Raw genomic sequence first — 6509 nt, forward strand, 5'->3', positions numbered from 1 at the left:
TCCAATTCAGTCTGGACTTTCTTTGTCGCCGCCCTGATATCCTCCTTTAACTGTTCAGCCCACTGTTCTAGGCTAAGGGCAGAGTACTCTGTTTGTGCTCGCTCCTCCCTAACCTTGCGAAAGGAGTCTCAGTCTGTAATAGTGAACTCTTAGAGGTCCCCACTTTTCACTTGACGCAGGTAGCCAGGATATTGTGATCACTGCCTAGGTCCACGTGGAAGTTGGACCAAGAGGCCGACTCTACATTTCATAAGAAAACGAGGTCAGGCGTGGTATCCCTAGAGCAGGAGTTGCCGATCCGGGTCGGAAAAGCCGGATCTGTTATAAGTGTGAGGTTATTGTTGACTGTCGCTTGCCATAGGTTAACGCCCTTGCGGTTAGCTTGTGGGTACCCCCATGCTTGATGAGGAGCGTTGAAGTCTCTGGTCACCAGGAGTGGGAATGTCTTGGCATTGCTAGTGGCCCTGTTGATGATTAGGGCTGATAGACTACGTCAAATTCTTTGCTGAGGTCACAGTGCACAGCATTAACTTGCTCCCGTTCCATGAAGGGTGTGGAAACCTGCATCATAAAGCTGACAAGATTGGTCGTCGTTGAGCGGCCAGAACGAACTCCACGCTGATTTGTAGCGAGAACAGTTTTTACACTGCATGAACAATGATATGCTGTGAATAGTTAATGCGAAAAGCTTGGAAATGACAGAGAGAAAAGAAATCAGTCGATAGTTTGCGACATCCTTTTTGGCGCCCGATTTAAAAACACGAAAAACGCGAGCCGTTTTCCGAGCACTCGGAAAATTGGAAGTATTCAGACAGTTGTCAGATATTGGTGCCAGCACTGGTACAAAGATACTGCCGTAAGCTTTGATAATGGATGGCGGCCCGGATACCATCCGCACCGCAGGACGAAGATAGCCTCTGACGCCTGAGGCATTCGCTGATGAGATTCTCGTCAAAGACTACCGAGCTGGAAGTTCCAACAGAAGAGCGCGGCTGGTGGACAGTGCTGTCCGGTGGCGGTTCATATATATAGAGAAGAAATGGACAGCGAAAAAATCACCTCTCCAACTCAGGAGTCTAGCAGATGGATACGATCTCCACGTTTGCTGGATCGCATACGAAAGTGTCTGAAAAAGTCCACTGGCCGGCTAGAGGCGCTCTTGTCCAATAAATCAAGGGAGACTCGTGCCCCTGTTTATAATAATAATAATAATAATAATAATAATAATAATAATAATAATAATAATAATAATAATAATAATAATAATAATAATAATAATAATAATAATAATATAGTGATAATACTCAATCAATCAATCGTTTATTATATTGCCCAGGAACAGCTACAGAGCCTTCGTACTGGTGCACTTAAAAAAAGAGTAATACGCGAGACAAAATGCACAGAGAAGATAAATGTGGCAGGCAAGACAATGTGAGATAGGGAAACAAAAAACTGGGAGGCGGGCGTAGAACGGAGTTGGTCATACAACATGATTATATACATATATACAAAACACAGGAAATGAACCCTGAAATATGCCGAGACAGGCAGAATACGCATTAGATGTTTTTTTTTTTTTTTTTTTTTTTTTTTTTTTTTTTTTTTGGAGTCGAGCCATAGCAGAGTCTTTAATGCAATTAACAAGGCCGCTCAGAAAACGCGGAATGCTGCCCAGTATACTTTTGCGGCACGGAAGACTGCCAATGATCAAGAAGCTTTGGACAATGTATAATGCCATGGACCACCTTATAGACTAACAGAAGGCCTAATTTGATGCTCCTTGATTTTATATGTGCGAATTGAGAGGGCTGGATATATGGTCGCCAAATCTGGAAAAGCGGTGCTTGGAAGTAGGTATCAATTTATTTTCGACGCGTTCAGTTAGGTCAGCACTAGATTTGCACGTTCCGCCCCAGCCTGCAGAGGATACCCTGGTAGTGGAAGGCACGCAGTAGAATACAATTTCAGAAAGGCAACAGGGGATTGGAAGTCCTGCGATATACGACAAACAAGCAAAGAGCGCGAAGGGCACGTTGTTGCGCATATTTAGCGTGTGAATAGAAGCTTAGCGTTTTGTCGAAGTATACGCACCAAGATATTTCATTTCATCGACCCTGAGCAGTGGAGCATCCGAAGGGTGGGTGAAAATTTCACATGGTGCGTTTTCCGCGTTTAACTTAATATCATACTTTTGGAAGCATTAAAGAGTAGCTTATTGTTTCTGCGCCAGTGTGAGAGTAGTAGTAGTAGTAGTAGTAGTAGTAGTAGTAGTAGTAGTATTAGTAGTAGTAGTAGTAGTAGTAGTAGTAGTAGTAGTAGTAGTAACAATAACAATCACTGCGGGATCAATATTTCACATTCTCGCTGCCATGAAAGAGGTCTCAAATGGAAGAAGAAGGGCCGTTATCACAATCACTTTGAAGACTTGGCCTAGACTCACCAGAACCTGTTATTCTTTCGTATGGGGCCTCCACTTTGGGATTCAGCCACAGGGACGTTTGCTTCGCTGTCGAAAAAAATTCTTATGGAATCCAACCGAATGCCCGGCTAAATTCTATATTTTCTTTTTTTGTGTACTTTTAAATCAATTATTATTCATTCGAGCTGACTTTACTAACTTTATTTTAACAGATAATTTATGGTAAGTCCAAAGATATTCGGAAATTTATTCCTCATTATAAATTGGAATACATCCATTTCTTGGCCAATCTCACATAGTGGGTAGGAGCCACATACTTGATAGGACATAACTGAGCATTCTGCTGATGCGGGCGGTCAAGTAAAGGAGTCTCATATGTCTATTGCGCGCTGGTCGGTTTCTCTATCCCGGAAGCATGAAGGTCGCGACAACTGGCGGTGCATCCGAGTGCGGGCGATATCGGTCGCGCTCTCTCTATCTTATCCCGCCTAGCCAAACGTGCCCGTACCCAAAGCTGGACGCCGGTGCAAGCTGAGGTCACTCCTCGCTTGCGGGAGCGCGCGCCCGTATAGTAGGTGTAGTACTGGGCAAGCGATGCACCCAGCGGGTACGGCGCGTTGCCCTATCCACGAATGCTGCTGAACCTTTGATAGCCGGTAACAACAAACCAAACAAAAAAGGCGGAGCGCCTGGGTGTTGCAACTGGATTGAAACATTACATCTAGGGTCGAATGCGTGACGCGAAGCCCGATAACGTAATGAGAGAGTGATTGTGGAGAGGAAGAGGCGCTATTTTCTGCAGCCCTATATCCCAGTGTGACCCCCGAATATTCCAGGGGGGGGTTATTCTGTAAGTTTCCATCTAGTGGACATGTCTATTTTGTCTGCTGCTGAAGTGCTGATTGTCTGGGGGCGCCTGTCTCCCCTTCTGACGCGCACACCAGCCCAGCCATTCAGAGCTTCAGCGGACATGTCCACTAGGCGGACGCTTACAAAATACCTCCCCCCCCCCCCCCCCTCGTCGACCGTGGCGCACAGTAAAGGCATCATAGTGCAAGTCCGAACAGAATTTATTTATTCAATAATATCTATTATTTATTCAATAATCAAATAATCCGAATATTTATTCAATAATCATTGGATAAATAGAATAAACAAACGACTTGCCGAAGTCGTTTGGTACAGCACGACATCGCAAATTTGCATGCGATTGAAAGAATCGTATAACGATTCTTTGAAGCGAAAGTGATGGTCCATTGGGTTTGTCAACACAAGACGCACGATCAAGCGAAAACCAATCAGCCCTCCCCCTTCCACTACCCCCCCCCCCCCCCCTTTGGGGCTCACTGCACGTACTGTCCTCCAACGATCGCTGTATTACATTACAGAAGCTCATTGGGGTTAGACCGTATTAAAAATGTGGACCTTAAGGTCAGAAGCCGTGCACAAACGGGTGCAGCTGCGACGATCACGTCTGCGGCGCGCGTTGAGAACATCTGCGACATCGGCGGGTCTTGGCACGCACGCTCGCATTCGCACACCGCTCGGCTAAGGCTGCCATCTAGTATCGCAGAGCTGCAGCGAATAAACAACAAAAACTTATTCTGCACACACGGTCACAGTGTCTTCCGCGTCGCTTCGGTGCAGCGTCGCTTCCGACATCCGGCAACGTCAAAGATAGGCCGACGTGGTGACGTCGCAACCGATGACGCAAGCAATAAACGGTGCTTGCGCGTAAGACGGAAAGAATGGCTAGTGCGCCACCCGAATTTCCAGTGCAGCGGAGAGGCAGGAAACGACCCTATCTCTCTCCCCCCTTAAAGTCCCACCTATGTTGTCTCAACTTTATTAGTGCTGTCTTTATTTTCTCTTTTAATTCTGTTCCTGTGTTCCGGGGACGGGGGGGGCATGGCTTTTTGCATTAATTGTTTTGCGAAAAGGTTCTGCATTGCAGATGGTAGTCTGAAGAAATATATTTAAGCTCTCGACAGCTTCACACATATAGCGATGTTATATAGGCACAAAAAGAAAAAAAAAGAATGGAGGGTGAAGGGACGGATGTTGTATGGGTTGGGGGTCGGGTGAGACGTGGAAATATTCATTACTGTCACCGTAAATTTGCGTACTTGACCGAAATAGACAGATTGGTCAAGTATCCGAACTTGCGGTTTCAGTTGGTTTCGGTTAATTTTTGTGACCAGCGATAAAGAGTCAAAAAGCTTTGACTGACACAACAATTCATAGCGCGTGACTGCCTCCCGCTTTAACAACAACAAAAAAACAATGAATGGCTCAAACCCCCTTAAGCAATGGCTCATACTCCCGTAAACGAGGCCTCCCCATTACGACGACGGACGAGAAGTGAAATTCTACGCTGGAATCATGAGCGGTAGACGGAGCCAGCTGTGGAAGAATACGACGAACGCGTGAGCAGTGGCACGAGCGCGTTCGCGCGGTTGCACCGAGGGGCGCCAACGAGCCAGCTGTGGAAGAAGACAACGACGCTCGAGCCATTGCTGATGACGATAGTTAATCCATCATAATAATGAGAAAGACCTGACGGTTAATTGGCCCTTTCCTTAACTAAACTTATGCACCTATATCATATCTATCCTATAAAACTCTTGACTTGAACCATTACCACCTTTTAGATGGGTGCTTATTATTATCCAGGTTTCGGAGACACCTCAACTTCCGTTTGCCTGAGGCCGATTTCCGGGGTGCTCCTTTAGAAACATAATGTCGCTAGGTGCTAGCGCCATAAAAAAAAAAAAAAAAAAAAAAAAAAATCGCCATTGGTCTTCACTAGCATGAACTGCCTGGCGCTAACGCGATATGAATGCCATTTTCAGTTATAAAGTCAGAGCTCGCATTTTCCCTCCATTTGTTCCACGTCTTTTGCCGCTGTGTCACTTATCTCACAAATATTGTCAAAAGAAAAATAACGCTGAAGCATATCGTGAATGTCAGGAGACGGACTGATAACTGAGCGTCGGCAGGAGAAAGAAAACGCAAAAAAAAAAGAGAGAGTGGAAAGAAGTAAGATGGCATTTCGAGAGAGAAGGGGAGGGGGAGGGAAGATTAGGCAGCTTTAGCCATAGCGGCCCTCTGTGACAGGGCGGAGGACCACGATCTTCCGACCCCGACGTGGTTGCGGCCCGCGACGGCTACGGGGACTCCCTGAAAAGGGAGGTACCCTAAAGCGGTTCCTCAGGACCACCAATAAAGTTCTTTGTCTGTCTGTTTAGCAACAGCGTTGAGTCTGCATCTGCTACTGAGCCCCGCCGCACGTGTTCCGGCGTGGTCTAGTGGCTAGGATATCTGGCTTTCACCCAGAAGGCCCGGGTTCGATTCCCGGCGTCGGAAGTGTATGTATCCGGCGATCCGAGTTCTAATCTCGGGGGTACTTTTTTTTTTTTTCTGCAAGTTTCAAAGCCCATTGCTTTCATCCGCATGCGCTGCCTGGGGACAGGTATATATTTCTGTTCTACGTTCTCATACGCTGAAGCCAGCCACTTTCGAGAATACAATAGACCTAATCTAGGCTTTCTGTCCGAAGCCCAACAGTGGTTGCTATGTATTTTTGTTTAATAAACGTCTTTCTCTCTTGTTCTCTTCTGCGTTCATTCGTTTGCGTTCAAGCTCTGTTATCGAACGTTTTCTCGGCACTCAAAGGTAGTGAAGGAGAAGAAGAAAAGTGTCGGTGCATGATCATGGCACGTTTAAAAGCCCTAAACGCTTGGCGCCGGTTAAGTTAAGCAAATAAAGTTGAACTCGCAGTGTAAAAACTCAACACGAAAGAATAACAAAGAAAGAACAGCAAATATCTTTTTTTTTATTACAGAAATTTTCTTTAAACGGAAAAAAAAACAGAGTTCTTTGATTTAAAGAAATCATTCTTTTTTTTTCTGTTTATGCCAAAAGACAGTTTTCCTTGATTTTGACAGATTTGATCACTTGCGGTAAAGTGAAAATTTTGCCATCAGTATACTGTGATCGAAATAAGATTTGTTCGTCTCTTACTATCCTCAAATGACATCTGCTTGAAGCTCCACCATCCCGTAAGTATAGGCAGAGAGATAGCATATCA

At 45.5% G+C, this 6509-nt stretch overlaps 1 non-coding gene across 1 annotated transcript; it reads left to right on the plus strand.

Moving 5' to 3' along the window:
- The first annotated feature begins 5713 nt into the window (after nucleotides 1–5713).
- Nucleotides 5714–5785, plus strand: Trnae-uuc (transfer RNA glutamic acid (anticodon UUC)). The gene has a single exon. It is a non-coding gene; the product is annotated as a tRNA-Glu (tRNA).
- The last annotated feature ends 724 nt before the right edge of the window (nucleotides 5786–6509 follow it).

Source organism: Dermacentor silvarum, chromosome 1 (genome assembly GCF_013339745.2).
Source record: "Dermacentor silvarum isolate Dsil-2018 chromosome 1, BIME_Dsil_1.4, whole genome shotgun sequence".
Taxonomy (NCBI): domain Eukaryota; kingdom Metazoa; phylum Arthropoda; class Arachnida; order Ixodida; family Ixodidae; genus Dermacentor; species Dermacentor silvarum.